Genomic DNA, 10,428 nt, shown 5'->3' on the forward strand with positions numbered 1-10,428 from the left:
TGTATATATATGTACAAAAAACGATGAAGAGCAAGTATTAAGAGAAATATGTATAGAGAGAAGGGGAAAGAAAAAAAAGGAAAAAATGGAAGAGGAAACAAAAAGAAAAAGAAAAAAGAGAAAAAGAAAAAAGAAAAGAAAAAGAGAAGGAAAAGAAAAAGGAAAAAAGGAAAAGAGAAAAAAAAAAAAACCCACACACAAAATGACCCCTTTACTCCACCTAGTGGCTGAGGCCGGCCCTTTAGCGTGGTGTGTTGGGGCTTAGGTCGGGTCGCCTGGCACAGGGGTATTTATGTGTCCTGGATCACAGTTCTATAAGCAGTCTCTCTCAGTCCACTCTCAGTTCCCCATCATTTTGCGGATAGCCCCAGCGACTGAGTGGAACAGGGCCACCAGAGACTGCCTGGAAACTCTGCAGCAATATCGCTGTTTCTCGCTTTTCTGCCCTTTCGGAGGCGGGGCTTGAGTCTGCTGCTGCGACAGACTCCGCAGATTCTTTGAGAAAAAGTGGCTGCGTGCGCCTCTCCTCGCAGAGCGCGACCAGCTCTGCCGCAGAGGCAGCGGCTATGACTCAGGCGGACACCCGGGCAATAAGTCGCCGAAGTCGCAGGCTTTGGGGTCCCCGAATTGCAGCTGCCCACCCCCTGCTAGTCAGCGCTGAAGCCGACTGCACCGGGAGGGCATCCGGAGCCAGGGTTCGCCGTTCCCTATTCCCAGAGGTGCGCCCCAGGGCCTCCTGCCGGCCCGCCGCGCGCCCTACCCACGGAGCCTCTGTGCTGTGTCCCTCCCAGTACCCGAGGAACTTTCAGCGATTTCCGGGGGTAGAGCCTCTTTTATGGAGTTCCCCTCCCCCGATCCAGTCCTAGGGGTCTCCTGTGGCAAGAAGCCGCCTCCAAACTCTCCCCTGTAGACTCCGGCGCTGCGTCCGATCCCGGGAGCGCGCGCTCGGGCCAGTGTCTCCCCTCAGATGCCGACACAGCTCTGCGCTCCACTGCGTTCGAAATGGACTCAGCTCCTGTCTTGGCTCCCCACCTCCTGTCGGTCTGCGCCTCCACTTTGCACCGACCTCCGGCACTTCCCTGCCTGCATGAGAGTGGGGTTTGGTGAGGGAAGAGTCGTCTTCCTTCGCTCGGGAGTGCCCGCTGCGGGGCGCGGGTGAGCGCGCCACAGGGCGCGGCTGTCCCGCACTGCCTTTCCCCTTTGTCCCAACTCTCTGGTAATTTGCGAGTGTTTTTTGAGTTCACCTGCCTCTATCCGCGGGGCTGCCTGTCCCTCGCTGCCTCTCTGTAGATTCACAAAGCCAATCCTGCAGGGGAGCGCCTCACTCGCGTGTGGGTGTCTGCGTTTTTCACCTCGAACTCTGGGAGCAGAGAGCCAGGAGGTCACCCCTAATCAGCCATCTTCTCCCCCCTGAAGTTTGGAACTTTAAAAAAGACTGTTGATTTTACAAAGAAAGTAAGTATAAATATATCTTTATATGTCTATTTCTATATGTGCATATTGTGTGATCTCCCAAAACAAAGTAACTTAGCACAAGAACAAACTATAAGATAATGGTTTAAAATAATACATTTTGAGATTCATTTTTAAATTTATTTTGCTATTTTGGCTTTAATCTGAATCCTTGATTTAGAACTTCTTCTTTCCTCAAATAGTATTTTAGTCAAAAATGTTTTTCTTGTATCATATGAAATAAGGGTCAGAACAGTCTAGAGAACTGTGGGGGCCAAGGGAAAACTTCCCCTTGCCCTCCAGATGGTCTCTGAAAAGTTGAGTGACAAAAGGCGGATTACTAGGAATAATGACATACAAATTTATTAACCTGCATGGGGGAGGGGAGGGAATCAGGGTTATTACTCTAATATCCAAGTGGGGTTCAGAGGCCATATACCAACTTGAGGTTATAGGAAGAACGAGGGCTGAGACCATGGCCAAAAACAGGTTATGGTGGTACATCAGGTTGTAGTGTTCAGACAGGTTATGAGAGGGAGAGGAGAGGATACTTGGCTAGCAAAGGCCATCTTGCTATGTAGAGGAAACCTCACAGGTAGCAACCCTCAGAGAGAATAGATGGTGAACGTTCCTTTCAGTGTTTCAAAAGTCTTAGACTCTCAGTGAACCTTTCCCAGATCTGGACAAGGGAGGGCCCTAGAGAAAGCCTGGCTGCATCAGTGCAGACTTTTTCTACAGATGCAAATCTCCCCATAAAAACAGCTTTGCAGGGCTACTTCTGTTTGCAAATCCTCTGAGCAGCCACCTCAAAATATGTCAAAGAAATCTATTTTGGGGTGAAATATTTTGATTTCCTTCAGGAGACAATATCTGGGTGCATGAGCCAGATCCAGATTTGCGGGTCCCTGTAGTATTTAGAAAGTGGCACCTAGAGGTTATAAAAGAAAGTCTGTTGAAGGAATTTCTCCCAAACCTGAATGTTTGCTTCAGACTATCAACCGGAACTCAGCCAATTTATCATATTCTAAACCTGGTTTATTCGCGTAAACTGGCAAAATTGATCATGGTCTGGTCTCACTAAATATTGTTTCCATATTATCTTTAAGACACATTAAGTGGATTTGGTTTAACCCTCACCAAAATGGATCAAAAAGAAAAAGGTTTAACTTTTTATAAAATAACTATAATCATCATCATCATCATCATCATCATGACGTAACTTTCATTCATTCATTCATTACTTTGTGACTGCATTTTGCTTAACATTACATCCCCATTTTCTTATTGACTTATTATCATAACATTTTAAAGTAGGTGCAGTGTTAATCCTTATTTGAAAAAATGGAGATAAGCCTTTGGAGAAAATTTTATTGTCTGTCTTCACGCAGACCTGAATCCAATTGCCTGACTTTGGAAAGCTTCAACTTGTCAAGCTTAAATAAGAAAAAGTGTCAGAATGTAGTTAAAAGACAGTTTATTCAAACAAATGTTTGACGATGGCTGCCCAGGAACCACAGATTCTAAAGAATGGAAATCAATGTTTCAAAGAGTAGAAATTTGGTGTCTTTTATATCGACAAAGTTAACAGATTTCAGCATCTTTCTATATAAAGCCTAATGCATAACTACAATGATGTGATTAATGGAGGCGGTCTTTTTCTTTTCGTAAAAGTATATTTAACATTCTACAAGGAGGCTATAAAAGTCATGGTACCATGTGTCTCGGGTGCCATGTTGTCTGAGTTATGTAGGGGACAATAAAGGAGGCAATTAATCTATAACAAAGATTAGTGATTGGAAGGAGGTGTCTGATCTCTGCTCTCTCCTATCATGTACAGAAGAGAAACAATGTGGAAGAGAGTTAATCTATCATCCAGGAAACAGAAGTAGCAAACATCCTACATTACTCAGGCTCCAGGGCTGAACTTTCTCTTGACACAATAAATTCAGAGGATGCTGATGGAAAAATTCGAAACTCTAAAACAATTTAAAAAAATCTCCTCTGAGCTGAATTTGTGCAACCACAGCCTGGGGAGCATAGTCTAGAGAGCTTCTGAGGAATCTGTCTGAGCCAGCCAGGTTACAGACTGGTTTTATACATTCATGGAGAAAGAAATTACAGATAAAACCATAAATTGATACAGGGAAGGTATCCATTGGTTGAGCCAAAATGGTGAGACATCTTGAAGGAGGGGTTGACAAGTTATAGTTCGGTTTTAGAGATTCTTTGTTTGGTAGTTGGTTGAAAGAGTTCAGCTTTGTCTAAAGGTCTGAAGTCAGTAGGAAGGAATGCTTGGGTTAAGATAAGGGGTCTTCCATCTGTCGTGTGGTACTATACCAGGATCAGGTTGGAAAGTAAGCCATGTTATACCAGGGTAAGAAAAACCTGTTTAATGATATTTTATTATTTGTAAGGCATGGCTCACCAGGCCTCTTAGAAAATAATTCGGGCAAGAGAATAAAAAAGCTCAGAGTTCAGACCTCCAGAGTCCTGAAATGTTATTTTTTTATACACACTTAGGAAAGGGCTAGATGCAATAGTAAAAGCTGACAGCTTCTCCCCTCACAAATGTACACACTAATGGGAAATAGCCATCCTTTTCCCTCCTAAAGTTCAAGGAGTTGTCAAATGGTTTTCTTGTGTTAGGTGAAATAGACAGAAATTTGTGGGGAAAACTGTGTATTACTTATGAATGTGAGTTCTGATTCCAGGACTTCTGGACTTGAAACCTTGGTTAAACTGGTTAACCTGAGAATGTTGACTGATCTCTGTGAATCTCATGTGGTTCTTTGATGATTAAATAAAATAATAAATGTGACATGCTTAAAATCTTGCCTGACATTTAAAAATGCTCAGTAAGATTTGGCTGTCATAATAATTATGAACAGAACAATTAAATTAACTTCATGTCTTTTGCTATATTCACTTACATATTTAGTTCTTTTTGTGACTACTTGTCTCATGAATCTGCCAAAAGTAAATTTCAGTAGAATCTCTTAAATAAAACAAGTCTGCCACTTGTATCTGCCTCTGAAATAGGTGGACTATGTCTGTGGAATAAACACTTCCATTCCTGATTCTAGAAACACTCTGCGATCTCTCAAGGAAATGAGGTCCACCTAGCAATCTGCCCCAGACCTTCTATCTAGTGTAAGGAACCGACCATAAACAAGTCATTTAGCTGACAGTGCTCTCTTGACACCTGAAGTGTGGGAATAAAATATGCTAAGAAAAGAGGGCCTGATGAGGATAGGGCCATGGAAGCAGCTTTTCTCTTTTTTCAACAGTTGCTTTTTCTTAATCTTACTGTATTTAGCCAGTGGTGACACAGACTCCATCTCACTTTCCCCTGTGAAACCAGCCTCTTCTTTTTAAATTTTAAAAATATTTTCATGGATACATAATATTAATAGTTGTATATATTTGTGGGATATATGTGAAATTTTGATATAAGGATACAATGTGTAATGAGCAAATCAGGGTAATTTGGATATGGATAACCTTAAACATTTATCGTTTGTTCATGTTGGGAAAATTCCAATTCCAGCTTCTAGCTATTTTGAAATACACAATAAATTGTTGTTAACTAGAGTTGCCCTATTGTGCTGCAAAACACTAGATCTTATTCCTTCTATGTAACTGTCCATGTGTACGCATTTACCATCCTTCTTTGTCCCTACTTCCTGCCACCCTCCCCGGCTTCTGGTGACCATCCTTCCACTCTCCATCTCCACGAGATGAATTTCTTCTGTGGCACCCTAGGGAATGGCTGGTCTGTCATCAGTCTCTGCCCGCCCCGCCTCCTTTCACACAGCTACTCCTACATGTTTTCTTCCCTTCCTTCTCAGGCCGTCCCCTGGAGACGTGGCCCCTCATGTTGCCCTACTAAAGGGTGGCTGTTTTCTCTCCGAAGCCACATGCATAGGACTTCGAGTTGGGTAGGTGTCTTCCACGCTTTCCCTTGCTGCTTCCAAACCACTTACCCCTTTCTCCCTGAAAACTCTCAGCTCATCTGAAGGAAATGGCTGAATGGAGCCTGGTCCAATGCTTCCCAGTCACTCTCCAGGATGTGACACTCAGCACACATCTCAACGTATGAGCAATAGCCAGACACCATGAGAGAGGATGGGGGATTTGAGCGTAGTGTGTTCAATGTGAAAGGTCCTGGCTACACCGTCCGTGTGGCGTGGAACTGGTGAGGTGACGCGTGCAGGGGGATGAGGGCCTTGGAAGACTCAAGGGTCAGGTCACGTAGGGAGGTGCAGCTCGTGATCAGGGTGCACTGGCGACACCTGCAGTCACACCCCTTATCAGGAAGTGGCAGAGAGTCATGTGACCATAAACAGCCCAGCTGTAGATTAAACACGATGTCCATGCAGAGCTGTCTGGTTCTGAGTGGGTGAGAGTCAGCCTCTCTGCAGAGAGCAAGGAGTCTCCATGGAAGAGAGATTTACATGTAAAATCTTGGCAAATGGAGAACTTGAAGCCCTTACAAGTGTTGGGGAAGACAGTGTATGCGCAAGAAAGAACACTAGTTATGAAAAAGATTCAAGGTAAATGCATTTATGTAAATTATAAATACTTCGGTTTTACGAGAAATGGGTAGTTAAAGTAAGTAAATTTTATGAAGTTTTTATATTAAGAAAATAAGACCCGGCAGAGTGTTTGCGAATTCCAAACTGTGTTTCAGAAAGAATAATCTAGAATTAGGAATAAAGCATATTTTTATGGAGAGAAACTAGAAGCAGACAATTAATTGAATTGTTGTTATTAATATTATAATATTTTCTGTTTCTATTCTATAAAAGTGGGTACTGCCTGGTGTGGTGGCTCACACCTGTAATCCCAGCACTTTGGCAGGCCCAGGTGGGGGCATCCCTGGAGGCCAGGTGTTCAAGACCAGCCTGGGCAACATAGTGAGATACTGTCTTTATAAAAAATACAAAAAAATATTGAGGCAGTGTGGCCCATGCCTGTAGTCCCAGGTAGTCGAGAGGCTGAGACAATAGGATCACTTGAGACAAGAAGTTTGAGGTCGCTGTGAACTATGATGATATCACTGCATTCTAGCTCAGGCAATGGAGTAAGACCCTATCTCAAAACAAAAAACAAAAAAAGAAAAAAGAAAAACAAGTGTTAAGCATTTTGAGTAAAGCACACTAGAATTGTAGTTCAAGTAAGACTTCCAAAATTCAAAATCTAGTGGAAGTGTTAAGGGTAGCAAACAATCATTACAGACTACCTCACTAGATTTTGTCTTCCCAGATCAATTTATTTGCCTAATTTGGTGAGTTATTTCTCACTAATATTATCCTACTATAAATTCTGATTATAAAAATGTATAGCATTATAGCATATTTACATATATTTATAAGGTACTGAGGTGAATTTAAAAAGCAATAACTTTAAGGTGTGCTGGTAGTAGACTAGGTTCATTAAAATTAATTTAATAAAGAAAATTTAATAGTAAAATTGTATTTAGATAAATGAAGTACCATTTGAAATTATTTGAAATAGCCTAAAAGAAATAAAACTTGTCTTTAACACATAATTTTAGTTTTGATTTAACATAGAAAATTACAAACTTCATCATATTTACTATATTACTTGTAATAACAAAAACTGAGATGTAATATAAATATAACAAGCAAGGTAATAGTTGACTAAATTATTGTACATCAAGTTGAAATTTACTGTATTAAAAAGCAATAATCCAAAGCTCTTTGATTTATGGGGATAATAAAGGGTTTCTCTGTTGCCAGTGAAGAAGCTGTGTTGTTGGTCCACTTGTTATATGCTCTGATTGTGGCCTCTGAAAGCATTCTGTTTCTTTACTGTGTTCTTTTAACCTTGACATTGCCCTTGACATTGAAGTTTCTTTCCTTGTCCATAACCCTCATTGTCTGTTTGATCTGTAGGGGAAATTGAATTTTTACGGTGATACATAGGATCTGTAGCCTAAATTCTCCTAATGCAAACTCAGTGGTCTAGAGAGTTACAGTTCTAGAGTTCAGAATGGTACCAACCGGATTTAGGTTTCCTTTGATTCAACAAAATATTTGGCATCTAGCCATTTCCATGAGAAAGCACTATCAGTCAACATCTGGTGCCAAGGTAGAGTTTTTAATCTCTTGATTGTTCCCAACATTAATCAAATGTCACTACATTGAAGATATTTTCAATAGGCTTGAGTGGGGACAAACTTAGCTTGATCCTTTATGACAAGCAAGGTGACCATTTGCTATAGGACAAGTCTCAAGGGAAAGTGCTTGGGAAGGTTTGAGCCATGTAAACTTTTCCTTCTAAGGCTGTCACTCCACATCTACTTCTCACAGATGCTTCCATTGTAGCACAAACACAGCTGATGTTTGCAGTCCTGCAAGGCTGCTACGTATGAGATTTGGGTGACATCTATTTTATGTTTCAGGCAGAGAAATCTTTTCTCAGCAAAGCTCATTTCCTCAGTTCTGCTGACTCTGACTTGGCTTCATCTCACATTTGCTGGACTTTGCTCTACTTTCTAAGGTGGAACCAGTAACAAAGTTAACAAATAACTTGCAAACTCCCACATAATACATTTCTCTAGCTTCTCAAAATAACCTGAGTATTTGCTTTTAATTGTGTCCACTATTACAAGGAAATAGTTTTTCTTTTTAAACACCATCTCTAGGAGTTACTAAGTGCATAACAAGAGAGAATTCAATTCTGTTATCAGCAAGAGACCTGGTAAGTAAGGATATAAAGATACAGTAATATTTTTAAAAAAGATTTAATTGACTCATACTAATTGTATAAATTTATGGGGTACAGGGTGATACTTTGATGTAATTAATGTGGAATAATCAAATCACTCAAATCATGACAATTAGCATATTCATCACCTCAAACATTTATTCTTTTTGTGGGTTTGTTGAGAACATTCAAAATCCTCTCTTGCAGCTATTTGAAAATATACACTAAATCATGGTTAACTATTGTCGCCCTAGAGTGTTAGAGAACACTAGAACATGCTCCTCCAGTCTAGCTGCAACTTGCACTCACTGAGCATCCTCTCTACACCTCCCTGACCTCCCTCCACTTCCCAGCCCCGGTGACCACTATTCTACTCTCTAGTTTTATGACATCAACTTCTTTAGCTTCTGCATATGAGTGAGACCATGTGGTATTTATCTTTCTGTGCCCAGCTTTTGTCATTTAAGATAATGTTCTCCAGTCTCATCCATGTTGTCACAAATGACAGGATTTCATTTCTTTTTGTGGCAGACTAGTGTTACACTGAGTATACATAGTACATTTTTTTTATCCATTCATCTGTTGTTGGACACTTAGATTGATTCCACATTTGGGCCATTGTGAGTCCTGTTGCAATAAATATTGAGGTGCACATATCTCTTAGATAAACTAATTTTCTTTTCCTTGGCTATATACCCAGTAGTGGGCTTCCTGGATCAAATGGTATATTTTTAAGACAGCTAGATATTTTAAGTTTTTGAGGAAACTCCATACTGTTTTTCATAACAGTTGTATTAATTTACATATCTGGCAACATTGTGTTAGAATTCCCTTGTCACTGCATCCTGACCTGCTTTTGTTTTTTTTTTTTTTTTTTGGTCATTTTTGATAATAACCATTCTAACTAGGATGAGATGATACATCATTGTGGTTTTGATTTGCATTGCCCTGATGATTAGTGATATTGAACATTTTTTGGCCCTTTGTATGTCTTTTTTTTTTTTTTGAGAAATGTCTATATAGATCATTTACCCACTTTTTAATTAGATTATTGTCTTTATTTTTGCTATTTAATAGTTTGAGTTTCTTGCATTACATTCTTCCTATACATTAATCCCTTGTCAGATAGGTTGCAAAGATTTCCTCCCATTCTGCAGGTTGTTTTTTCACTCTATTGATTGTTTCCTTTGCTGTGTAGAATCTTTTTAGTTTAATATAATTCCATTTGTCTATTTTTGTTTTGTCTCCTGTGCTTTTGAGGTCTTGTAGCTAAAATCATTTTCCTAAACCAACATCCTGAAGCACACAAGGATCGTTTTTGACTTGTTCATGGAAAGCAAGTGCCGATTTTGGCAGAGCGGGGCAGCTTTTGTGACTCACGATCAATAGGAAATTGCCTGGTGGCTCATAGCTTCCTGCTCCAGAATCTCTTGGTTTGGCTCCTGTGAAGCTGTTCCAGGAAGATATCAGACACATACATCCCATATCCACATGCAAATACCAGGATGAAGGAAGCAAGAAGGGTATGTGCCCTCAGTCCCCACCACCCATGTGTTGTAATTGTCCAGAATTTAACCAGTCAGCCACACTCTACTGGCTTCAAGAAGTGATAAACAGTGTGTGATTGTGCATCAGTGGTGCTGAGTCCACACAGGTTCTGTTCAATTGAAAGAGAGGGATAAAATGGATGTGTTAGAGACACTTTGGCCACATGGAACATAGTAGATAAGAAGGAATAACTCGGGGAATGCACTTACTAGGCAGAATGTGTAGGAGATGTTGATATGTGTATAAAAGGTGGAAGAGATAAAGAGAAGTCAAGAATGATTTTCTGATTTCTGACTCGTACAATTGCACATAGTGGTATCATTCACTGTTTAGGGGACATGAGCAATTTAGTGTGTGATATGATGATTTGGTGTCACTGTGAGACACTAATCATAGGAATCCCTTAAACTGGGGCGGCAGCAGCAAGCGGCAGACATATGGTCAATCTACAGTGATTTCGTGGGGTTGAAAAGTTAGAAGGGAAAAAAAGGGTGAATTAAAACATCAGATGGTTAGTATGAAATGGAATTTTAGGAATTTTAAGCAGCTCAGGTTATAGATTTCAGAGCATCGCTTTGCTCCTAAACACAACTTCATGGGTGCTTATGGAAGAGGAAGCCAACCTAAACATACTCATTCAATGTGGTGAGTTTCTTTCCTCCCCAGAGAGCTTAATGAACCAGTTTTACTGGAAAG

Source organism: Propithecus coquereli, unplaced genomic scaffold (genome assembly GCF_000956105.1).
Source record: "Propithecus coquereli isolate 6110/MARCELLA unplaced genomic scaffold, Pcoq_1.0 Scaffold340, whole genome shotgun sequence".
NCBI classification, from domain to species: Eukaryota; Metazoa; Chordata; class Mammalia; order Primates; family Indriidae; genus Propithecus; species Propithecus coquereli.